Raw genomic sequence first — 27,469 nt, forward strand, 5'->3', positions numbered from 1 at the left:
ATTAATGTTTGTTAAGCATTTTAAAATCCACTGGTGGAAGTTGCTATAGAGGTGCAAAATATTAGGTGATTTTACAGAAGAGCCAGGTCCCAATCCATTAAGGTCTACCCAGAAAGACAGAAATTATATTGGAAGTAGGAATGCTTTGAGGAACTAGCATAATACTTTCACTCCACCAGCAATCAAGGAAATCTGACCACAGATTACCAAAATGGTGCAAAGCCTACGTGTCTTGCTGAGTTTATCATTATTTTTGGATCACAGGTGGCCACAGTGTCAAAAATATCATCTTCTAGCTTCAACTGGTCAGGACAAGTACCTAGCTGTGTTGATCCATGCTATCTTCTCATATATGCCCAGGTTAGCTGCAGCTCACTCTACCTGGGGCTAAATGAAGTTGATGCCAGATGTACCAAATACCACCATGAACACATTGCATATGGTTTGTAAATGCCACTGGCCACCCTTTACTCCTGAACAGAATTCAAAAACCTGGTCCTAATCTGCAAAGTCCTTACTGAATAGGGACCTGTTGCCTCAGAGACCATTTTGTCTCCTACAACTCTCCAAGATGTTCCATGGGGATAATGCAGCTCTAGAGATCCAAATTTAGCCTATCAGGCACTGGGTCAGTGTTCTCAGCAGTGGGACTCTTGCTTTAGAACTCTTCATAAGAACAGATCACAATAAGACAAGTCTGACTGCATTCAGACTGCTGTGTGAAACACTGTTTTAATAAAATTTTACCACAAGAACCACCTGTCAATATTAAAAAAACAAAATTTGAAGACAGAGAAGTTCATCCACCCCGTAACCCAGATACATGGGGAGAGAAAACATCATTAGTTCCAAATGTCTTTGTTTCTTTATAATTTTGTTTGGAGATTATATACCAAGGTGATAGGTATCTGATACATGTTTAAGATAAACAGATAGAAATAGGTCACTGTTGCCATCCATTTGCCCTCCTTCCTGACCCTTTATTTCATAGACTGCCTTCTACTATAATCCTCATGCTCATTTTTGATAGTTGCCTAATTAGGTTTAAATTATTTTCATGGTTAATCAGTTCCACAATGTAAATCTAGGTAATGATAAGTGACCTACAGTATCACTAGAAGAATGCCTGAAAGGATTGGCTATTTAAAATACTGTAAGTGGATCATTTTTTTTAAAAATGCATCCAGAGGAAGGTAAGCTATATATATAAAGCCTTCATTTAATTCTTCATGCACTCATTTTCTTGGAGTAAGGGAAGATAACTGTATATTTTCTAGCTTTGTTTTAGGAAATAAACAAAAGTTTTAGACATTAAGATTGTGTTTTTTAAAAAAACACAATGGGCCAGATTCTATCATCCTTATTTATGTGGAACAATACGTTACTTCAGCAATACCCTCAATGAAATCTATGGCCATTACTCAGATTAAGATACTCCTCACTGTGAGGAAGAGTGGCAGAATCTGACCCAGATAAATTCTTTCTTTAAAATGCCACCCACTAAATATATGGTTTATACTAAAGGTGGGAGGAATAAGACAATCACAGAATAATGCTTTCCATATAAATAGTGGCTCAAACATTCTACAGACATTTTTCTGGATCATAACACTTAATTGTTTAAAAAGATCTATGTTAAAGTTATAGTCGAGTTACATCCCAAAGACCAATAAATGTACAGGTATTCATCTCCTTTGCAAGTTGTTGAAAGGTAAACACTCCAAGAGAAAAAAATGTCAAACTTTTAAAAAATATTTTATTTCTTTGCAAATGTAATTATATAATTTAGTTTACCCAGTGGAAATGCTATTTGACTTGTTCCTCAACATCCAATAGCTGTGTGGGCTTCAGAATATCTGTTAATTATATACTGAAGTTAAGACAAAGCTGCTTGTACTCCAAATCTAGTCCTCTATAATGTATTTCATCCCACTCTGTAACTAAAATGAACTTGCCTAAAATAGCTACATTTCATCAGTTTGAAATTTCAGGATAACATAAACTCAGAGGAACTTGTATCACATAATACCTATGATTCCCTGCATTTAAGAATATGATAATTGTTTTCAGTGGTTTCTATCCGCCATCATAATTATTTTGACAAGTGTTAATACTATTCATCAAAGAGTACATACTCAGTGTACCCTTTGTTGCTACCATGGGAATATTTGAATTCATAAAATGGTATCATTATTCATTAGCTGAAATGAGTGACAGGGTATTTTATACCATGAATCTTCCTTTCATTATTCTGCAAGTATTAAAGGCTGAGTGAAATTTAAAAAGAAAACTTTTAATGCTGGCTAAAATTTAACATTCCTACAGAACAGTCTTCTTATATCTTTAATTTACTCTACATTATGTCACCTGCATTATTGTAAATAGCATAACTTAGTTAAATGTCATATTTTACATTTCATTTCCCTGATTGATTTCAGTCATTTAGAAGTAATGGCAATATGCTAGGTATTCTAGTACTGCAGGCAGTGTAGTTGGAACGGAAGGTTGTTTTTTCAGCCATAATCTTTTCCCCATAAAACAGTGACATTTTAGCACTTGCCTGCACCAATAAACGTAGCTGAATGATTATTTATCTTTAACAATACATTGCATAGTTTAGAGATGGAAGCCTATCCTCTAAGAATGCTCAGGGTACTAGATGATGTAGGGGTTTAGTGATAGCAGAGCCCTCCACTGTCAGTCTGAAGCCAGATCAGGTTGGTAATAAAGGCATGAACCTACAATCTTTTACTCATTTTCCCTTAAAGTCAATGGGGCTATTCACATGAGCAAGGGCTGCTCTGTACAGGTCTCTATTATAGCAGTCTGGGACCCTAAGGACACCCCTACATGCCCTTGTACACCGTATTTATGGTAATGGTCAAGATAGGTACCACTCACACAAGAGACATCTGCTGGACTCATGTAGGTTGCTGCTTGTTCTCTTTAGCTAGACTAGGGCCTCCCTCTTCCTGGAGTCACTAGATGGGCTAGGGTCTATCTAGGAGGGAGGACTCAGCCCACATCCACCTGTGCAGAAGATACTGTATGACCCCAGCAAATGGTTCTCTCACTACTTCCATCCCATAATGCACGCACAAGACCTTTTGCAAGTACAGCCATGCTGCGCATCCCAATCCCCAGTAAGAACCCCTGTCACCCAGACACAGTCCTCTACTGGGCTGACAGGGTGTTACATGGACTGGGAGGGCACCCTCCCCTTATTCAGGAGCTCCTTCTCTAACAGATGTCCAATGTTCCCTGTAACCTTTTTCTTTTCTTCCCTGTACATAAAATGAATAAGTAGCAGAGCTCAGGTTTAGAACCTGTGACTGCAGCCTCTCCAATCCTTAGACTCTTACACTAGCCTTTCCCTCATTCTGTATTCCTCATCATGAAATGATTTCCTCTCTTTCCCCACCTCATTCATTCCAGACTCTACATTCTCTATCATCTCAATAGAGAGGGAAACGGAAACGTGTGGAGGAGGGAGAGACAGACAAAGTGTAAGAGGCATGGTGAGAGACAGAGATAAAGATAGGGACATACAAGAGGAAGGGAGAGCCGCAGATCTGGAGCAGTGGCAGCTGAGTCCCTCCCCCAGTCCTCAATCATAGTTGTTTGGCCAGCCAGATCTCCTCACCATGCACCTTTTTAGAGGCCTGGTCCAGTGCTGTGAAATGGGAACAACTGGATAGTCTCCTCCCTCCCCAAACCCCCTTTCTATGGCAGGCTGTCTCATGTCTTGTGTCTTCCAGGATCATGTGATGACATCACAGACATTGTCACATGATCTGATTGCTGCATGACACAGTTCATATCAGTTAATCCAGGCCTTCCTTTCAGTTAATCTGTTTCTGCTTTTGTAAAGGGTAGGGCGTTCAGAAGAATTAGAGTTATTTTGAAACAGAAGTGATGCTGTCCCATTTGTATTGGATATATATATCACAAAACCCACTTCAGTAATTGACCCTGAGATCTGGCACTTTGGTTGGGCAGTGTAGGGAATCCTGCATTGTTAGTGCCTATGTTTGTAAGAATAGGTAAAGCATTAAGTTGCTAGTATGGGGTTAACTTCCACTTTGGGGAAATTTTGCAGACTTAAAAAACAGATCCATTGAATCAAAAACACCATGCATGAAGAATATTTTGTCTAGCTATAATGATATCTACCTCATAGGTGTGTTGAGGTACAATGAATCAATATTTTTAAAATCCTTTAACTTCTTGGATGGCCATGGAAGTGCAAAATATGCATATGTTGTTATTATATTTATGATTATAGTTGTTTTTATTGTGATGTTGTGCTACTACCTCGCAGCCTGATTTAGGAATTGGATCTATTCCTTAAGCAACATAGCAGAAAAAATCAGGGTACATCACAGGATGATGCACTGGACTTTCAGGCAATGAATTTTCAGGTGCATTATTTTCACATAGAACCTTTCCATTTACCCCACAGACTGACATTTCCACTGCCTGCCAAAACTCTTGGACCACCCTGCTTAGGAAACGGGGGATAAAAGTATCAGTGATGCCTGACAGTATGATGCATTCTCAAAATCCCCCTTACAAAACCATTAGATATTCGCCATTCCTTTTTAATCATTCCAGACCTCTGAGCAGTTCCCTGTATCATTGTAATAATAATTTAAAAAAAGATATTTTTAACTGGAGAATATTCATTTGACATTTTAAATGCTTTTATTACATTATTTAGGGTAGAAACAGTGTTTCTCACTAAATAAAAAAGATGTCAAATACAGTGGATTCAACACAAGGTGGCAAAGAGCTTTGATTATGATATTTTGGCAGCATGAGAATCAACTGTAAAGGCTAAGAGAACTCTGTTTCTCTGTGGGAGAACAATCTTCAGAACAAAGACCTTTTACTACCTAGTCTTACCAAGTTTTAGATGCTGATTTCCCTTGCTTTTCTTTTCAACACTGGAATCTCTCTATTAGTGCCTTTTAGGCTGGAATGTCATGCAGGGAATTAAAAGCGCATGCGACCTGGAAATTGAGGTCTATTATATAGATTGCATGCATCACAATTTACTTAATTATAAAGTTATGCTTATTCACATATAGCTAGCAACTATTAAAAGCATGAAAGTGAAATACCAAAGGTGCTGCATTCAGAGACACTGTCAAGGCTGGTAGGCTGAAAATGAGGTGTTTTTTCCCCATATGTGTATAATTAGATATATACATATAATTTTAGTGTATTTTAGGCCCAATCCAGAAAAGCACATAAACACATTTTAATCAATCCCTATTAGTCAGTAAAACAATTAAGCACATGACTTCAATGGGACTTAAGCACATGCTTAACTTTAAGCATGTGCTTATGCATCCGTCCAGAAAACGAATGCATTCCTAAATTTGTGTTTGGAAACTCTGGCCCAAACTTTAAATTGTCACCTATTGGTGGATCCAGATCACACAACTGATCATCTTTGTCATTCAATCCCTCTGTTATAGCTGTTCACAAAATGTATGCAGTTCTTTAGATGTGTGTTTCTTTTGTCTTGGTTTTTGTTTAAAGTAAAAAAAAAAAAAAAAAACTGTTTCAGTGACAACACATCATCACCCATGGAAAATACAAGCAAACACCCTTGTGTATGGTGAGCATGCAAGAGGAAGCAAAATATTTTAGTTTCAAGTTTCCAAATGCTTGCTGTAAATTACACTGGACCCATATATGTTCTTGGATACTGAGATACTTAAATGAATTTGGCCCACTGTAAAAGAAATACAATTAAAAAGCTACACCTCTACCTCGATATAACGCTGTCCTCGGGAGCCAAAAAATCTTACCGTTTTATAGGTGAAACCGCGTTATATCGAACTTACTTTGATCCGCTGGAGTGTGCAGCCCCACCCCACTCCCCGGAGCACTGCTTTACCGCGTTATATCTGAATTTGTGTTAGATCGGGTCACTTTATATCAGGGTAGAGGTGTATTTTTAAAATACCCCATAACATGCCTGAAGTTAGGCAACTGGATCTATATTTAGGTATCAAAGATGAAATCATGACCCCATTGAAAGGAATGGCAAAACTTCCATTGACTTCAATAGGGTCAGACTTCATCTCTAAAATGTAAGTATATTTAATATGCAGACTGATAGGCCTAATTTTAGGAAAATTCAATGTTTCTACTAAATGTACACTAATTGCAAATGCTTTTTAAAATATCCCTGACATTCAAATAGATATAGATCAAAATTTGACTTTTAATTCTAAAAACCCTATTTTATAATAATTTATAATCAGGAGCAATAGAAGGCAATTCCTTATTTAAAGGTAAAGACCCAACTTAAATACTGGGGGGCCTCACCCAAACTATTTGGAGCACAAATATCTCAGTCTCAGTTGTGTATTGCTATCACAGATGGGGCCCTAATGATATGGGATATGATGTATACATTTGGACTGCAGTCAGATCACACTACTTCGTCAAAAAACACATTTGGACTGTAGTCAGATCACACTACCATAGCCCAAAAAAATGCAGCCATGTAAAAGGCATCTGTAAGGTTTTAAAAGAGGCACAAAGGCCTGGTTCTCCACTCTGTTGAACTAACTTTATGTTAGTGTGACTGAATCCACACTGCTGAGGAAGTCACTATGCCATGAAACAGGTTTAAAAAAGTGGAGTATGAGACCCATGGTGTCTCTTGTTACTAATTTGTCTAAAATATGTGTACCAAAATGCTTTATTTACTTGCTTTTTCAAGCATGCAGTTTTGTGTTACCAAGTAGACCTCAAGAATTTCAGATGCTTATTCACATTATTCAGACTATTGAGATCTGCAAAACCGGACTGGAATTTTTAAAAGCTTTTTACAAGAAAAGGATTGTTTATGAAAACGGTGGCATTTACTGCTTCAGGATCAGCACAAGAATAGACAATCAAACATTATCATAGCATTTCAAGGCATCCTCCAATCCCAGATGGAATCCAGAAATAGAGAAGTACATAGAAATGAAAAATAATATTTTTTTTAACCTGGCACATTTTTATTAGGTTCAGTTCAAGTGTTGGGTAAAGGTTAAAAGAATGTGGTTAATAATCTTATCCTATTCAGAGTATTTACTGAAAGGCAAATGTCTAAGCTAATATAGGACAGTGCACAACAATTTAGCCCTAAGTCTGTATCATGGATGGGTTTCATTTTTACCATTTACTATTATTCCAATTTATTGCAAAAATTTAACTCTATTTTCTGTTCTTGGTATAATGTTAATAATAAGGATTTTCTATCAGTGGTTTAATACTTAATATATTCAGTGAAATATTTTGCAAGAATGTCTGTACTTTGACCATTATACCCTATATCCTCATTGACTATCCACTCCATCTACTTCCTGCTAGGTTAGAGATTCTGTAAAATACTATGAGATGTGGAACAGATCAACAGAGCAAGGTAGCCAATCACACCAAGGAATATTGAAAAGGTCAAAATAGTCAAGTCTACTACTACGATTTATAAAACATATGAAGAATTGGAATTTTAGTACCTAATTCTACTGAGAAAAATCATAATGAGAGCTGAAAATGGCACAGTGAATAGATTTTGGTGATGATAATTTGAAATTGAATGGGAGATGACAGTCTGCATTCTCCTCTAAAACTAGGTTCATTACTGTGAGGATTTCAATCTGTAGCTACCTTTGGGTGTAATATCAGTTTTTTTTCTTTTCATCACAGCCTAAGTTAAACACACTGGGTAGGGCTCTTTGTATTGCACAGTACTCCTGTTGTGGAATTCGCTGTGGAATCCATCTCTTGGTGTGTAATTATGCTTCAGAATCTAAGCTTGTATTTTAAACGATGTTTCGAGCCCTCCTGGTTGCAAAGAAAACCTTCCAAACCAATCGCAAATGTAAACTGATGCTGTGACATCTTCCTGAGACAGCCTGAAACCATAGCTCTGCATATTGTGAACAGATCCACTCATCTCAAAGCTAGGAAACCTAATGATGAGAATTTAAATTTCAACACATCTATCCACTGCTACCCAGTTTAGCAGAAACACGCAGCTAAAGTGTTTATTCAGCAGTTCCAAAGATCTCAGTCCTGCAAAGTGATCCATGCAGGCAGAAACTTACTCCTTCACCTGTGCAGATCAATTTACAGACTCGGGGCCAACATGCCTGACCAGGTGTCCCATGCCCAGATGTCAAAACTTTCAGCTTCAGCCCTGATCATTTCTACCAGTTGTCAATACTGAAATCTCTGGCACACTGAAAATTGGGGATGAAGGAAATTGAATTTAATATCAACATAAAGAACACTGTGCTACTTATATTGTGTATTTTCTAACTGAAATGAAAAGAACAGAATTTTCAGGCTGCTACGTTGTAGAGCTACAGAATCCAATGTCCTTGCTATAGAATATATGTCCAGTTTGCCACAGAATACATGGACCTAGATTACAGTTTGAAGGCATGACCATCTGTGTTTTATAATGATCATGTAGTATGTAAAGTTGATACATTCCATACATTTAGTTAGAGGCAAATTGTTCCTACTGCCATAGGCGCTCTTGCAAACATGTTTTAGGGGATTGCCTGCAGCCTCAGGGTGTAGTGAAAACTGCCCCTTTAGTTGGCTATGTGTCTTTCTGTCATTTCACTGTTCTGTAAAATTCCACTGCAGGAGATGCTATTTCCATGTTGTATTATGCCCTTAGCAGAGTTCATTAGGTAATGTGGTGTCCTTATGGGAATTAATTTTTCCAGACACAGAGTCCAAGAATGGCTTTGCAGGGCAGTAAGCTGCAGGTACATATTCTAAGTATATTTTTTGAGGGGATAGTGATTTGAGCAAAGTAAAATCAGTGTAATCCCTAATATCTTTCTTCACTCACTCTATCACTTCTAAATCCCCCCTGATAAAATCCCCAAATCCCCCCAGGATTCAATAGTAGGATGTCCCCTGAGCTGTCCCCCAGATCTTTCTCCCTTCCAGTGCTGCTCTATGAGGATCTGTGATGTCCAGTGTGTCTAACAATCTCTCCACTGGCCTGAGATTGCTGCTTACTCCAGATTTCTTGGGATTTTTGGATTTACTTTAGTTGCGCCAAGAATGTTGAGAGATATTTGACGTCAGTGGTAGGCCATGCCCAGAAGAAATACATGGGCCGTGTACTTTTCAAAACTAGAGAGCATGGGAATAAAGCAGGCACCAAATGAAGCCACATTTTGGAAGAGATGCAGTGGAGAAAAGGATGAGGGATATATCCCTGAGCCATGCTGCCTCACAAGGTTTAGAGATTCTGGCTTACTCTGTTTATCTCATGCTTTTCCTATAACATATTTTACCAACATCACTTCCTGCCATACCTGGATTTTTCCTTCTAAATACAGCCAAATTTCAATTTTACAGTCACTGATTTCTGGGTCCCTCAGTCTCTGAGGTGCCCAACTTGAGAGACCTGTTCATAGCAGCCAGTGTTACCTTTGCAAGGAACATGTTCATTTATACAGTCTCTGAAACTGGCCACCCAAAAGCCCAGGCACCCAAAAAGCAGTGCCCACACCCATTCAAATATAGACCAGACTCAGCTTTATCTAGCTGTTTCAGTCCTCCAAGAGCACAGCCTAAGATGACATCACAGCAGGCATGGGACCTGATTCTGATTTTAACTATACTGGTGTAAATCCAGAGTAATTCCATTGCCTTCAAATTGGACTTCATTGTGTTAACTGAAGGTACTTTACACTTACAGTGACTTAACTGAGATTCCCCACACTGTCCCTTAGTGTTTGCTTTATGTGTCACAGCTCATATAAATGAACATGCTGAACACATCGCCACAAATGTAACACTACTCTGAACATATTGAATTTCATTTGAAGTGGTGCCATCCTAAAGTGTTGTTTTTGGTGCTTTCTCTGACAGAGCCCGCCCTGATGTTCACCATTTGACTCCTTATTTTCTGTGGCTTTCGTCGTTTTAAAAATAGTAATTTCAGATTACATTGACAGGCTGTCACGTATTTTTATGATTTATATTAATTTAAAAGATAACTTGAAACATCTCAGAATCATTCTTTATCAATATAAATGACTTTATGTTTTTCTAGCCCTCTCCATTAATCCGTGACAAACTGTGAAATTTTCCATTTTTGCCATGACCAATCCATAAAATCTGTCATCTTCCCACATGATGGTATTCATGATTTACATGGGGTCCTACTTATAAGGTCACTAGTGAAAATGTCTCATGAAAATTACTATTAAGTAAATGGGTAAGTCTTGTAACTGGGAAAAATCACATAAGCATTATTTGTATCTTTCGCCTTTTTGTATACACAGTGCAATTTCTTCTCCCTGTGTTACTTTTATTGCCTTGCAGAAATAAAATCGTTCATCAACTTCTGGCAGTAGAGTCTATAATATGCAGCTGAGCATCAGGAGGGGCTTTTATGCAAATTGGGTTGTAGGCGGTTGCTTTTGAGATTGGTAGCCTATGATAGGAAGCAACCACAGACCAGTCAGTTTTGGGTGCGGCTGTCTTTGATTGATGATGACCAGAGAGCTTTCAGAACTAAATTCCCTGCAGCTGTACTTAGGGTATGTTTTCACTGGCAGAGTTACATCGCCACTCAGAGAGCACTGAAGGGAAACCGCTGTTGTGTGTTCACACTGTCAGCTGCCTGCGCAATAGCGTGTTCACACTTGCAGCACTTGCAGCAGTATTCAGAGTGGAGCACTCTGGGCAGCTATCCCACAGAGCATCTCTTCTTCTGCTGCTGCTAAGAGTTGTGGGAAGGCAGGGGGGGTCATGAGGCATCCTGGGTCTTGTCCCAATGCCCCATGATGCATTGCTTTGCATCCCAGCAATCCCTGTGCTTCCGTCCGCATTTGGGACCATCTTTCAACGGTTTGTGAACGGCAGGCTCCGCCTCTTTGGTCTGCAGGAATGGATCCTGCACTGTTGACCAATATGCTGCTCACTCTCACTGACACATCACGAGTGGCAGTGGAGTTATTCCTTAAACTACAAAAGCAAGAGGAGTTTGACATTGATCTCGCCACACGTAGTAGCTACAACACGAGATTGCTTGTAGCATTCATGGAGGTGCTGACCACACTGGAACGCCACTTTTGGGCTCGGGAAACAAGCCCTGAGTGGTGAGATCACATCGTCATGCACAGCTGGGATAATGAGCAGTGGCTGCAGAATTTTTGGATGAGTAAAGCCACATTCATGGGACTTTGTGATGAGCTCGCCCAGCCCTGCGGCACAAGGTCACAAAAATGAGAGCTGCCCTGTCATTGGAGAAGCACATGGCGATTGCACTGTGGAAGCTGGCTACTCCAGACTGCTACCAATCGGTCACTAACCAGTTTGGAGTAGGAAAGTCGACCGCTGGACTTGTGTTGATGGAAGTGTGCAGGGCCATTAATTGCATGGCCAAAAGACCATGACTCTGGGCAACATGCATGACATTGTGGATGGCTTTGCACAAATGGGCTTCCCTAACTGAAGGGCGGGGGTGATAGATGGCACGCATGTTCCAATTCTGGCACCAGACCACCTGGCCACCGAGTACATTAATCGGAAGGGGTATTTCTGTTTGGTTCTCTAGGTGCTTGTGGATCACCATGAGCGTTTCACAGACACTAACGCAGGCTGGTCTGGAAAGGTGCATGAAGCACACATCTTTTGGACACCGGCCGGTTCAGGAAGCTGCAAGCATGGACTTTCTTCCCGGACCAGAAGACCACCATAGGGGAAGTCAAAATGCCCATTGTGATCCTGCCTACCCCTTAATGCCATGGCTTATGAAACCATATATAGGAAACCTTGACAGCAGTAAGAAGTGGTTCAACAACAGGCTGAGCATGTGCAGAATGACTGTTGAGTGTGTTTTTGGCCATTTTTAAGGTCCACTGATGCTGCCTATATGGGATGCTGGACTTGCCAATGACAATATTCCTATGCTTACAGCCCCATGCTCTTGTGAAGAGAAGGGCTGGACCACTGAGGCTCAGCACCTGGAGGCTGAATTTGAACAGCCAGAGATGAGGGCTATTAGAGGGGTGCTGCGCAGGGCCATAAGGATCAGGGATGCCTTGAGGCAGCAATCTGAAGCTGAAAGCCTCTACTATTTGTTGCTGTGCTCGAGAGTGCAGTGCTTGTAATGCTAGGAGGTGATTATGATTGGTGCAGACGATGCACTGTGAAGGTTTAAGAAAATTGCCTGTTGCTTTGCAGGGTTCTTTTGCTTTCAATTAATGAAATAAAGATTGCTTTCAAACCAAAACATTTTTTTATTAAAAAACAACAGGAGGAGAGAGACAAACAAAAAAACACATCAGCACTATCAGGGATAGGAAAGGGAGGGTCTCAGGAGGAGGTGGGGTCCCGGGATGGTTAAAGATTTGCGTATGTCCAGGTATCATATACAACCTTGTGCTTTGGAGTACAGTGCAGCGGGTTCTGTAGTTCAGCAGGTCTAAACTGCAGAGGGACAGGTGTTGAGGGCAGTAGGTACTGGGATGCCGCAGTGCTGGACTGTGACAGGGCAGGAATGGAATGCAGCAGGTACAGACTGGAGCCAGGAGGTTGATAAGAGTGTGTTGATCGGGGGCGGGGCACATGGGAAAGAGTTTTGCAACAGCGGCTGCAGGGGAGGGTGGGCGCAGAGCTGCTCAGTTTGCAGTGCTAGTAGTGCCTGGAGTGTGTCCGCTTGGCGCTCCATAATGTTTAAGAGCCGCTCCATGGCTTTGTTCTGACGCACCACATTCTCCTTTCGGTCCCTCCTCTCACTGTCTCACCACTCCTTCAATTCTTGTTTTTCAGCCACGGAGTGCATCATGACATCATGCAGAAAGTCCTCTTTAGTTTTTCATGGCTGCTTTCTAATTCTGCACAGCCATTCAGCCAGCTATAACAAAGAGGGAGGCTGGGCTCCAAAGGTCATATCTGTGAAGCTAAAATGCAACATTTTACAGAAGCAGTTTTGTTTGCAACACACAGACCACTGATTCAGTGATTTAAAACACAGCCACTATTCACATACCAGTCACTAACTGGCTGACCCCAAGCAAGCACACATGAGCCACAAGACCCACAAAATGGTGAGTAACCGCAGGGGCAGGGGAAATCAGTGTTCCCGGACACCTACTGTACACTGTGCATGGGTTTCTGGGGAGAGCCAGCACTACGGCGGGGCCTTATAATCATTACTGTCCCCACATTTTCCACAGGCTGTGTTCATTATGGAAGATAGGGGGGGGAGGGATAGCTCAGTGGTTTGAGCATTGGCCTGCTAAACCCAGGGTTGTGAGTTCAATCCTTGAGGGGGCCACTTGAGAATCTGGGGCAAAATCAGTACTTGGTCCTGCTAGTGAAGGCAGGGGGCTGGACTTGATGACCTTTCAAGGTCCCTTCCAGTTCTAGGAGATGGGATATCTCCATTATTATTATTATTATTATTATATCTCGCTGCTGAAGGTGAGCAGGGAATCAAGGCAGGGTCTTCTCCAAGACTGCAGCTTCCGTCCTGGCCCTTATGCAGCTCGCCTGTGTGCAGAAATGATCCCCCACCCCAGTGATGGCAGAGTGGTGCGGGAAAGTTACCCTTAATGGGGCAAGAAACAAAGCAGCTCTGACAAAGAACCTGCGGCAACAGATTGCCCAGTATTTCCATGAGAGTTTCATGGCGATCTCGGAGGCAGATTCCCGTGAAGTGAGGGAGTCAATCAACACCCACTTCCACTGCTCAGACTAGGCATGCACAAGCCTGCTTTCTTCAACTCTCCTGCCCCCAACAACTCACTTCAGCGATTCCCAAAATCAAAGCTACTTACCAGGGACCTTCTCTCCTATTTGTGCTTCACCAAGCTCTGACAGCTGTGACTGGCTAGCCTCCTCCGGGGTAGAGAAGAGCTCCTGGCTTCATGCACCTTGACCTCCAAGTCGTCCTCTGCCTCTGGGTCCCCTCCCTGTCCACATCCTCATCCAAGATTTCCTCCCCCTGGTTCGGTCCACTCTCGACTGGCACACGAGCCAACAAAGTCTCCACAGTGGCCTTTGCAGTGGAGATGGGGTTGCCACTAAGTATCACATCCAACTCTTTGTAGAACCAGCAGCTCATCAGCACAGCACCGGAATGGCGGTTTGCCTCCCACGCCTTGTGGTAGGCGTTCCGCAGCTCCTTCACTTTGACACACTGCAGTGTGTCCTGGTCATGGCCCCTTTCTGTCATGCATCATGAAATCTGCCCATAGGTATCATAATTCCTATGGCTGGAGCACAGCTGGGACTGGACAGCCTCCTCTCCCCAAATGCTGATGAGGTCCAGCAGCTCGGCATTGCTCCAAGCGGGAGATCGCCTGGTGCGTGGAATAGGCATGGTCACCTGGAAAGACACGCTGAGACCACTGCATGCGTCACCGCGCAAACAGGAAGGAGACTTTCAAAATTCCCAAGGATTTTAAGGGGTGGGGCTCATGTTCGGTCACCTGAGGGCAGGGCAGTAGAGTTCAAACTGATGACCAGACAGGTGAGAACAGGCATTGTGCACCTCCCAAAGACCAATCACAGTCCTGTAATCCACCAGGATGTCTACACTGGCACCGCAGTGCTGTATCCCCAGTGCAGAAAGCTGTACGCCTCTCATCGGGGTGTTTTTTACAGTGCTGTGTAGTGGGGTGGTTACCCGCTCCTGCCCTGAGGGGTTTAAAACTGTCCTGGAGGAGGGCTGTGGAAGGGCTGCAGCTCTAAAATCTGGGCTGATTGGGGAAGCAGCCACAGCTGGGCCACGCCCCAATCAGGCCACAGCTGGCCCTATATAAAAAGGCTGTGAGCCAGAGCTCAACAGTCTCTCTCTGCCTTCAGAGGGAGAAGGGCCTGGCTGCAGTGAGCTAGAGACAGAGTACCTGAGTGGAGCAGGGCTGAGGAAAGGCTGAGGAGCTGGGGAGCTCCAGCCTGGATAGCCCCAGGCTGTGGCCTAGTAGGAGGCCAAGGGGTACTGGGGGTTGCAGAGGGCAGCCCATGGGTAGGCCAAGGCAGCAGGTCCAAACCCAACCTTGCCTGTGATGAGTGGCCTATACTGCAGTCTGCCCACGGGGGCTAGTTGGTGAGTGGCAGTGGCCTTATTCTGAGGCAAGGTAGGGATAGTGGGTGGGGGTTCCCCGGGGAGGGGAGACCCTAGTACTGAGGGGTGTACTGCCAGGGGGCAGCACCCCAGATACAAGGGCACCGGGGTCCGGGAGGGATATGGGGGCCAGAAGAGGACAGGCGGATCACTGGCCTGCAGGGGGCGCTCCAGGATGCTGGAAGAGCTAATTCACAGAAGAGACCAGCAGGAGCTGCCGCAAGGGTGAGTCCGCCCCTCTACATGCTGCAACTGCGCAGTTTCTGCGCACTAAGTGGCTTGGAAGTATGTCCACCTCAGGAATTACACCGCAGAAAGCTGCTTTACTGATCAGAAACTTGCCAGTGTAGACAAGGCCTTAGTGAACAACAGTTAGCACCCACTAAGAGGGGCCTTTGTTCAGAGACAACAAAAGCCCACTTCTTGTTTTGAGATGGGTACTTTAGGGAAAAGATTCTGAGTATCCATAAAGAAAATGCCAACAGAAACTGCTCTTAATGTTTTTAAGATTTACTTTAATATCCTCTCCCATGATATTAAAATACTCTATGTACATGTACACACTACAGTCAGAAAACCTTTATACTCCTCTTAGCCAGGAATTTATATATAATATTTATTTGTATGTTGCCATATTCCTATTACAGCTAGTCATATTTTTTTCATTTTACTGAAAATAGCTTTTGGGGGGATGGAAGGTGCCATCTGAGATTAAATATAACATCTTCCTCCAACCCAATTTTCTGAGATAACCTTAATCAGTGTGATACATATGTACTGTGTCAGAAATACCACTATATAAGGAAAGAAGTGGGTAACTGCCTGAAGAGAATGGATATTTCGTCATGAGAAGATGGTAGGATATTCTCTACCAACTGGAGAACTATAAACTCAATTTCTCCTACCCAGTCATACTCATTTATATTGACTGACACACTGCCATTCCCACCCACCAATACTGACTTCCAGTAATCATTCATGTGCCATACATACAACCATATAGAGTCATATTGGGTCGTGTGAGCTAAAATTCCATTCCACACTCTATATTCACTCATGTCAAGATATGTGCTGTCGTGTTCATTAATAATAATGCCAATTCAGGCATATCCATGGAGTCATATTCAATCTTACTCCGTTAGGCTGGCACCTTACTCAATCATTATCAGTCAGTTCCACCCATTTTCACTAAAGCCTTGACTCTTGCACACAAATAACCTCCGGATATGCTCAAAGACAGGAAATTATCCCTCCTACAGTAGGAAGAGCATTTAACTAGTACATAGGAAGTTACAGACAAACACTAACACTTTTAGAGACTTAGTTTCAATAACTATCCAAAATCTGGAATGTTCGTTGGAAGCTTATTCAACCATTTTAGGCCAAATTAAAAACACAAAAAGACACCTGAGTTGGCCCCTCAAAAATATGTATTAACAGCTAATTGGAGTTGCAAGTTAATGTAGCTGTAACTGCGTTTACAAATAAGTGTTTGTGCAGATATTTAACCTCACATATCTTGCATGTACCATTGCATATTTGTGACCACATTTGGTTTTTTTGCAGATATAAAATCTCACCTATTTTTTTCTAAGTGTGACCCTTTAATTCTCTTTCTGTTGTCTCTTTGACAGTTCCTCTCTTCATGTTTCTCTGGCTCACTTTCTGCAGTATTTCTTCTCATAATAATCATTTCTTCCCCAACAACTTTATATTCCTTTTTTTTATTTCTGCTTTGTGCTAAGGCAGGGGTGGAGACAGGGCTAATGTGACTTTAAAAACTAGTTTAATTTAATCTGTGATAAAATATTAATTAAAATGGAATAATCAATCATGTGGCTATTGTATGATGTTATTACAGAACAAAGATACAGTTGTTTGGGTGCCCTAACTATATTTTTTTGTCCTTTTGCATGTTAAGATTTCTTTCAAGTTTAACCTAAACTCTGAATTTCCTGGGTTTATAGTGCTTGATTGGAGATAATTTCAACATTCCTATATATTTTTAACCTGTATGTTACTGATACATACCCTCAACTTTAATTGCATGGGCTGCCGTGCATTATATATTCATTTATTTATTTATTTTCTGAGAATTATAAAGTGGAAACTGGAAGTGCAAAGGCAAACAAAAATGGAAAATAATGTATTTCAAACTTTAATAAATGTTTAGTTAAATATATGGGTAACGTGGTGAGTGTTTATGCACATGTTTTGGGGTAGCTGTGAAGGTGAAAGGCTAATATTTCATCTATCCGGGCTCATCCATTCCTAGGATTCCCCTAACTTTAATTTAACTGTACTTTCATAGGTAGAGAAAGGGAACATTTTAGACCCTTTTATTTTGAATCCAAAGAGACAAAATAAGGAAGTAAACTGATTACTGTAATTTACCTTAGCAGTCGAGAAATGCAATAAGATCTCTTTACAACAGATCAATGGCACAGAAACCATATCCATTATATTGTTACAGTTACCCTATACAGTTTGCCATTTGCATTTCTTTGTATTCTCATTGAACATTAAGTATTGCTTTTTGCTTTGATTTTACTAGTAGAAAGCTGTGAATCAGCATAAGATACAAACAAAAATTGTTGCTAGAACTTCAAAGCACTTAATATAGGGACATTTCCTGGAGATAAAGACATTTCATTTTTCTCAGTCAGAGTATAGCACCCAGAAATTATCAAATGCTGAAGGAATATCATCCCAGACCAACTTTCTTACTTGCCGATTTGGGGAGAAACAGTAAAAGACCTTGAAAATTGATTTAACGTTTTCTTTTATAACTAGGGGGGGAAATAGAATCAAAATACATGCTTTTCATTCTTTATCCTTTCCTTACTTTGCCTTTTCTACTTCCCAGTTCTTTGTTTAAGAAAGCTATCCTGTTTGGTTCTGTAGTGTAATATATTCCTGGAGTTCCTGTAAGATTAGTGATGAATTTGCATGTTTTATCCATACTGAAATACAACTTATATGGTGAATATTTCAGATAGTATTGCATCTTAACAAGAATTAGAATAGCCTAGTTCTGATCTTCTGCTTAGTTCACCCTATGTTACATCACATAATAATAGTAATAATAATAATAAAAATAATTAATAATAAATCACAATTTGCCCACATGAGCTCTTACTCATATTGGTAAGTGTCTACTCATGCAAGTAGTCCTTTTTACTTCAATCAGTCTCTTATTTGATCATTGTATGGCTGTTCAACCTTGGGAGATGGCTTCTGATAATGTCAACATGTGATGAGAAAATTGTGATCTAGCATTTACATGGCACAGGCTGAGAGGCAAAGGAATTGAATACTTTAGCAATCCCCAAACAGTGTTCTGTGGAGCACTTACCAGGCACATGGCGTTAGCTCTCTAGCTTGTTTCTGGATGCTAAATCACATTAAAAGAGCTAAATGTGCATTAAATATTAATGTTTCCCAGGTAAGAAACTGGCACCGTTTGTCACACAGGTATTATATGAACATGAATAAGAAGGGAAGTGTCCTGTGTGATCTTTGATTGAGGAGTTGTCCACAAGGCAATCACTGAATCATGATATGGTCCATGGAACAAAAAAAGTTTAAGAATTAAAACTGAATCTAAATTAGACATATTTTCAAAGAGAATTGAGATAATGGGAAGTACTGGAGTGATACTGAACACTAACAACAGAAATCAGAAGAACTACATGCTCTTACAAAAATTGTTGATTCAAATGTGTGAAGGACATGATAAACACCATTATGAACTTGAAGCTCATATTAGAAAGATCAGCTGAAATGGGGAAAACAATACATTTGTGTTTTATTGACTTTCAAAAAGCATTTGACAGAGTCTATCACTACAAATTGCTCAACATATTAACATTTGTAGGGATTGATGGACACAGATTCTGAGTAATAAAACAATTATACTAGAATCAGAAGGTGATTATAATGGGAGAATGAAATGAATATCTAATAGAGATCAAGAGAGGGGTGAGACAAGGTTGTGTAATGTTACCAATTTCATTCAACATTTGTAGCAAGTATTTGATTAAATTAATTGATAAAACAGAAGAAGATATTAAGATGAATGGAAAATGGGTGAATAACATTCACTATGCAGATGACACAGTGTTGTTGGTTGATTCAGAAGAAGGTTTAATGAAGTTAGTGGAGATTATATATGAATATGGTCTGGAGTTGAATGTGGACAAAAAAAAAAAAAAAGCCCAACAACCCTATAGTATGCAAGGTTCCTGAGAAAACATGCAAGATTCCAGTAAATGAGAGAGCCATACAGCAAATGAGAAATTATTTCTACTTAGGAAGCATCATTACAGAAGATGAAAGATCAGATACTGAAGTCAGTATCAGAATAGCAAGAGTCACAGAGACATTCTGAAAGAATAAACATCTGATGAAAAGGGACATAAATCTGAAGACCTTATTCTAACTCTTAAAAACTTACAATTGGTCTGTGTTAAATTAAGGCTGTGAAACAATTAATACAAACATTCAAACAATTAATAATAAAGAAACTACAATCTTTTTGAGTTATGATGTTTCAGAAGAATTCTGAAAATATCATGGATTGTCCTGGTAACCAATGAAAAAGTATTGGCTATGATTGGAACTCAGAAAACATTAGTCAGAGTTCTTATGAAAAGAAATATTTGATTTTCAGATCATATTTTTAAGGGGTTCAGCAGGTGATGTATGTTCACAGGCACTGGAAGGGAAGGTTGATAGCAGAAGAACATGAGGAAGAAAAAGATTTTGGATGGATGACATAGTATCCTGAATATATCAAAAGGATTATTCATCTATAAAGAGATTAGTAGGGGATCATACTGAATGGGCTACTGTTGTTGCAAGCCTCCAGTAATGGAGATGACGCAAAAGAAGAAAAAGACAGCATAAATAACACCAAAAAGACTATGCAGAAAATAAGAAAGGTCAGAAATATAATACCGGTAGTCAAAGTACTGGATGGAGAAGCAAACTTTTCTGAGAACATCTGTGGGTGAAAAAACTACCAAAGAAAACATTATGCTGCACATACAATTATCTGCCTGGGGAGAAGGTGAGCGAGAGAACCACCTGTGACAGATGTTAATCACTGCTGGAAAGTGCTCAGATAGTACGGTGAAGTATAAGACCCTACTGAGAAGAGACAAGCATAAGGGCCCTTTTACAATTAAATTTAAATCTAAAAGCGTCTGTAGGCTCTTAGAAACCACTTAACTCTAAAGTGTGCAATATACAGCCAAACTGCTACAGTTTCGGAACTCACAGGAAATTGATTGTGAAGACAAACACAATAGTGGGGAAAATTCCAATGTAGGAACTGATCTTGATTTCACTCAAATCAATGAAAAGACTATACTTTTCTCAGTGGGAACAGGATTGATCTCATAGTCTTCTGGTATTTTATTGTCCAGGTATTGTCATTAATTACACATGCCCTATCCACATGAAGTGATATGAACATTTTCAAACTCTGTGAAATGGGTTAAAAATTATCTTTAATTTTTCTTCTGAAAAGTATGGAGAAAATAACTATTCCATCATCTCTTTTACTTTTGTGTTTTCATTAGAGATGATCAACAATTAGAATTTCCATCCACAGTGTTTAGAAACAGTTTTTCATCCTGGATCTGGATAAAAAAATGTAATATCTAAATTTATTATAGAATGAAAAGTTGTGAAAAAATTGATTGGGAAGTGTCAAAATGTTTCAAGTCATTGGAACAAAACCCAAAATGTTTCAATTTGGGACAACCCGATCCAAAACAAAGCATTTTATTTTGATTTTCCTGAAACATGTTGGCAAGGAAAATTATGATTTTTGCAGAAGCCACATTTTCCATCAAAAAACAAATCCAACAAACAATTCCAAACCAGCTCTAGTTGGCATATCATGGCCAACTATGTCCACATTATGTATACACACACCCCTTATGCAGGGGAGTAAGAAAGGAGGCTCCTCCACCTTGCACAGCCCACACCGTAGTCACCAAAAATATCAGTCCCTATGCTTGGGGAAGTACAGAGTCTGCTATGGAGTTACCCCTCCCTCCCTTCTTCATTAAAAATGTAGGTAGACAACTGGCTTGTCACACATGGCTTGTCCCTTAAAGGGATGTAGCAAATTTCTCTGCTTTCAATATCGCCATCATCAGGGAGTTCCAGGATGCATTGCCTCCTGCTGCTCCCCTGTGGGTGGTCAACTGTATGGTCCAAAAGCTTTTCTCTCTCACCAACAGAAGATGGTCCAATAAAAGATATTACCTCATCCACCTTGTCTCTCTAATATCCTGTGATAGATACAGCTTCAACTACACTGCATGTACCTTACATGCACAATCTAGTCCTTAGTATTCTTACTGATATACAATTGAGTTCATGCTTCCATTTTGTGGGCTGCTTCTGCTAACACATTGTAAAATTTAGCTACTAAAAGCAAGTTAAGTGTGATCTTTTTTTAGGTATGACATAAATAGGAAAGAAATCTTCTGGTTGTTCAAATTGCCATATATGACAATGTGCAGAAGCTACTAAGGCCCACAGTATGCAGAACATTAAAGACTTATTTTAAAAAGCTGCAAAGACTTCAATGTGAAATAAGTAAGCAATAAATAAATAATATTACTTATCCAATAAAATCAGACATGTAAAGGTGTGAAAGGATTTTGGTTGCTTAACCACATTTGTGTATCAGGGTTAATGCATACCATAAATACTGCCTATGTGTGACCTCCACCATCTTTGACAAATGCAACTCTATGAAAAGTTTTACTCAGAAAGCCTGCTTGTGCAATCCTTACTCACATTGGTAAGCATTCCTTATGCAAATCCTCCTGTGATTTTTTTTTTTTTTTTTTTTTAGTCAAATGACTCACATGAATGAACATATGGGATCTTTTCTCTCAGCCTCCTTCTGCAACTTCCCTCCTACCCTACCATTGTTGGCAATGCCACTAATCTCTTATTTTTCAGTCCCATAAAATGGGGCTTAGTTTTGTCTCCTCCCTCCCCTTTGCCCAATGTATCCAGTCAGTATCCAAATCCTGCCACTTCTTCCTCTGTGACATCTCAAAACTCTGACCTTTCCTTTCTGTCCATGTAATTAAAACTCTCATCCAGGCCTTCATCATTCATCTTGATTACTGGCCCAGCCTCTTCTCTGGCTTCCCTGACACCCACATGGACAGCCTGAAGGCGTTATGAAAAAACACAGCCAAGTTTATCTCCTGGCCATCTTGTCTGACCATGTCACACCCTTTATTCAGTCCCTCCACTGCTTCCTCATTTTCTGCTGCATCAGATATAAGCTTCCTGTTGGAACCTTCTGGGTCCTTCACAGCACTCACCTTTCCTGCTTATCTTCTTCTGCCTCTTTTGAGGTCACCTCATCCCCTCTCCTCTGCTCGTGATGACTGCCTTGAAACCCCATCGGTCTGCTTCTCTGTGTCTTCTTTCAAAGAAGACTTGGAATAACCCCTACAAATGCCATGACCATCTTCCCCTTCAAATTCTTCCCACAGTTCCAACTGCTGTGAAGCTTACAGGAAATCAACCAATCCATGATGGCTGGGTTTTGTGGCTTTTAAAGATCATTGATTTTATATATATTTACTTACTTTAAATTCAGATGGTTTAGATCTATCAAGTTGGTGATTAGCTGACCTATGTAATCCATTTTATTATCATTACCCTGGTCCTCCCTCCCTGATTCCCTTCTGTTTGTCACATTCACATGTTGTGTCTTATTTCAAAGTTGATAATAAGCTCTTTGAGGCAAGGAGCTATGTTTGGACAGAGCCTACAACAATGGAGCCCTGATCCTGACTGATGTTTTTGACTGCTACCACAGTACAAATAATAAATAACAGCCTTATCCTGTGAGGAAAGTAATGTATTATTATATGTCTAGTTTTCTGATGGAGTTACAGAAACATTAAGGGGTATCAATTTCAGTGGGATGACTCTTGAATAAGGTTAGTGGAATTTGGCCATAGATATCTTGCAAGGTCACACAGTAAATTGGTAGAAGAGCAGAAATTAGAACCCAGGGATACCATAATAAACTGCTGAACTTTTTGAGGCGCAACCTGAATGAATTAAATGTGCTGAGACAAGATTTGTCAAGTAGTCAAATGAACTAAAATTAAAAACAGTATGAGCTGTTCCATAATCCGTATTTAATTACTTGATGCAGTCATCTGCTGGTCCAGTATATGAAGTTATTCTCAATCACTTGCAGCCCCTATTACTCACAGATTCAAAGCCTAGAGGCTTTTTTCCCCTGACATTTATTAGGGGTGAAAGTAATTAGAATGTTTAGTAGATAAAATACAAGTTGAATATTCAGACCTTCCTAAGACTGCTGCAGTGACAGACAATCCAGGTGGAATTTGCAGGTGCACAGCTGCAGTAAATGATGAAGCTGGCATCTTTGGCAGTTCTCCTGTACGCTGATGACAGTGAGTTTTTCATCCAGTTTTTAATCTCTGCTCCTTCCATTTCTTTTTTTCTCTCTCACACACACACATTCGTATACACACATACACATGCACATTCAAGTATTGATCCAAAATCACATTTTGACACAACTGTTTTGCAAAAACAGGTTTTATTTTTGTTCCAATGTGGGATGAAACCACACTTTGAAACCTCTAAAGCTGCTGTGAAACAACTGTTGTCTTCCCGTCAACTCTCGTTGAGTGTACATTGAGTGCTGAACTCTTTTGAAAAGCTGATCATACGGATCCTTCCCTATTCATGTTTAGCCACCTGTCCATTAGAAAAATGTCCTAAAAAAAGCCCTCTGAAGTCAGTGGGAATTAAGGGTTCCCAACATCTTGCTGAATTAGATTCTAAATTGCCTTTCCTGGTTTATCGTTTATGATCCAAAGTCCACTTATGTCAATGGAAAGATTCTATTGGATTTACCTAATAACTCTGCTGTTGAAATATTCATAGTCCATCACCACTCTTCTTCAAAAAATCAGTCTCCTAAACATAACCATTCATAACAATGGCATTATTAACAGCGAATGTAATGAAAAGCTGCAGTATTTCATGAAATCAGAATACATGTTACTATGTAAAAATCTGCTCCAAATGTGTCATTTTTGCTGAAAAATGGTCACTCATGAAAACCTTTTCACATATCAAAGCTCCGTGTCCCTCCTGATCAAATCATTCATTGTCTACCAGCCTTGTTTTTGGAACTGAAATCTTAAGTTTTATTGTGTATTTGCATTTTACCATGTTGTATTTTCTACAAAGCAACACCATTTTGAAATGAGCCTGATTTGTTTCCTTCAGTTCAAGTGTCAGACCTTGTAGCATTGTGGTCTAGCTCAACTGCATCCTCAGATACAGAAAAGGTGACTCGGGGTTCTATCTGTGTTCTGGTTCAAATTCCCACATCTCTGCTTCAAATACAGGCATTATGTTTTGAGGGGGTTATTTCTGTCTCCTTTGAAATATTTGTTACTGCACTTTTAAGGCAATTTATATTTTGTCATTATGTGCCATAATGGACATCTGCTGCAGTGGAGTGAAACAAGATCAGACATCAATCATTAATATTTTCTGGATTACAATCTGAAACTCGGAGATATCAAGTATGGTTCATTGATTTGAATATTTCAGTCCTGCAGCACTCAGGAAAGTTCATGCTAAAAATCTGACTAGAGGATCCCTTAGAAAAACAGTTTTGAAAATAAAATGAAAGAGAGAGAGAGAGTGTGTATGTAAAATAGAGCATTGTGAATTCAGAACTAAGTAACTAAGGAAAGGGAGAGCTCATACAATTGGCACTGGAAGAATGTGGTGCAGGGGGCATGGTTATTAGGGCCCTGGCTTGGGATGTGGAAGGCACCCAGGTTGAAAAGCCCCGGATTCCCTGATTCAGAGTATTTCCTTTCACATAACTCTAAAGCAAAGCAGGGACTTAAAATGGGTGCCAGGTCAGTGCCCTATCCAGTAGGCTATAGAGTGTGTGAATCTCTCTCTCTCCTACCCTTCCCCCACCTCCTGTCAGAAATTTTGTCATAACTGCTACGTCTGCATGAAACTCTGTGACAAATTTTGATTTAGTTGAACATGTTCTGATGATCTCTATGCCCAATTATCTGAGCTCTCATGAAAATCTGGCCATTTATTTAAGTGCCTAACTAGGAGCAGACATTTTTTTTCAAAACCTAGCTCTGTGAAGGCAGGTACTACCCATTTAAGAGAGAGCCAGGAATTCACAACTCAAATAAGCCATTAAGGAGGCTCCCTGCTCCATCGTCGGTCTGACCTATTTGAATAGGAGGCTGAATAGGAGAGAGGGACTAGAGACCATCCAGGTTGTAAGGTAAGGTGATCTCTCTCTCTCTCTGGCTCTGAAAGACTAGTCTGACCATGTGCAAAGATTGTTTTTTGTTCATTACATTGGGGAATCTCTGAATCAGGGTCCTGAGGTAACTGGTTACTCCAATGTTCCTTCCATGAAGTTTTATCAAAGCATTTGGATTAGTTTGTTTTGGCTTTTCATTGCCTTGAATGCATTGATGCCCAGTTGGGGGCAGTAAAGTGGGGCTTACATGCAGTGCCACACCTGGCCACAAGTGGGGGGTGTAGGCCCAGAATGATACAGGCCCCAGTTGAGGGTGCCGACCCCTTCTGAAAATTATAGCCATAGTGGTCTCTGTAGAACAAAGATGGTATAAGTCAGTTGGGAAAGCTTGTACTTCTACAGCCAATGTTCTATCCTATCTGTGAGTAAAGAAAGAACATCATTCTCAAGGGTATATCTGGCACTCCACCCTCACCTCTCCTTGAATACTAAATTAAGTGGAAATGTTTACAAAAGAAAAATATGCTATGTTCCTTATTTAAATTTAACTGTCCCTTCTGAAAATGTTTCTGTTTTGCAAAGGAAAAATCAATTTTCACTGGTGAAAACTCTTTTGGTTATGGCAGTTACCAACACAGTATTTGGAAAAACTAAGGGGTATCAGTGTTACAGAATCACAAATTATGTAGCCAGAAAATTTCTCCTTTGTCCCAATTACCTCAGTTCTGAATCCCTCCATTACAGAGGACAAATCCAAGAGAGTTAAATCAATTTTTGCATACACTCACATACTAAAAAGTAAACTGTATTTTTAAACATTAGCTTCATGTTTACTATCAGTCAAGACTATTCTTATAGATCCTGGGTGAAATCCTGGTTCCTGAAGTCAATGGGAGTTTTGTCATAGACTTCAAGGAGGCCATGGTTTCACTCCAGCAATCCAGAAACAAAGCCAACAATGGTTCCATTTTTATCCTTGCAAAACCAAACCACAGCAGTTGAGCTTTTGCCAAAATGCAGCTGGGGGTGAGGAAGAAGGAAGGAGATGTTTGGCAGGACTATAATAGGAAAGACACCCCCTGGAGTCCTGGCCAGCATAAGGAAAAGGAATGGCAATCCATCCTCTTCACTCAGCAGTCTGTTGATGCATATGTGGGGTTGGGCAGAATTGCATCCCTACAGCCTGTCTGGCCCATTAATGGGCCACAATGGCACCTCATTGGACCCATGTTGGAGGAGTTTATATTGCTCCTTTTCAGCATGAACTGCCATTCACACCTTTTTTCTTTGTCCCATCCACCTTCCCTAGGCATTTGGGTTTTCTCTGTTTCAATCACTTTCCTCTGAGTTTTAGCCAATGCTCCTTTAAGAAGCTAGGAAGGATTTTTCCTCATTCATAAAATGATATCTAGTGATGTGGGGTGGTTGCCTATCTCATCACATGCAAGATGTTTGTCTAGGGAGGGAGTAATGTATTATCATCATTTTTTGTTGCACCTTTACTGTAGGCATCTGGTGCATGTTAATTGAGGTAGCAGTAGGACTGGAGTTGCTGCTGTAATCCCAGGCACTGCAAGTTAAAAGGAGAGTTTTAATGTCTGGTGTACAAATACATGAGAAGGGTAAGGGGGCATTTGGAACTGTCCTGATCCCTGGGTAAATTTTGCAGGAGGGGATTAGGAAACAATGGTAACTTCAGTGATGGATTACATTGAAAACCTACCACGTGTACCACCTTGTTATTCCATTAGGAGCCTAACACAATTGCTTTCCATATGTACAAGCTGCCCCTTGTTAAATTCATTTTTTATAACACAAGGATTGCTAAATCTACTTCATTCTAAAACCACTGTTGACAAAATCAGATTGTTTAAATTGCCTAGCTGCTTTATCATCCTGTGATAGGTTGAACAAATCACATCTAGTTATGAAATGGTATAAGGTATTGGCTGGTAGGTAAAACTGCACAGAGAACAAAAAAGAACAAAAAAAAAATCCCTGGAGGA

Source organism: Malaclemys terrapin, chromosome 2 (genome assembly GCF_027887155.1).
Source record: "Malaclemys terrapin pileata isolate rMalTer1 chromosome 2, rMalTer1.hap1, whole genome shotgun sequence".
Taxonomy (NCBI): domain Eukaryota; kingdom Metazoa; phylum Chordata; order Testudines; family Emydidae; genus Malaclemys; species Malaclemys terrapin.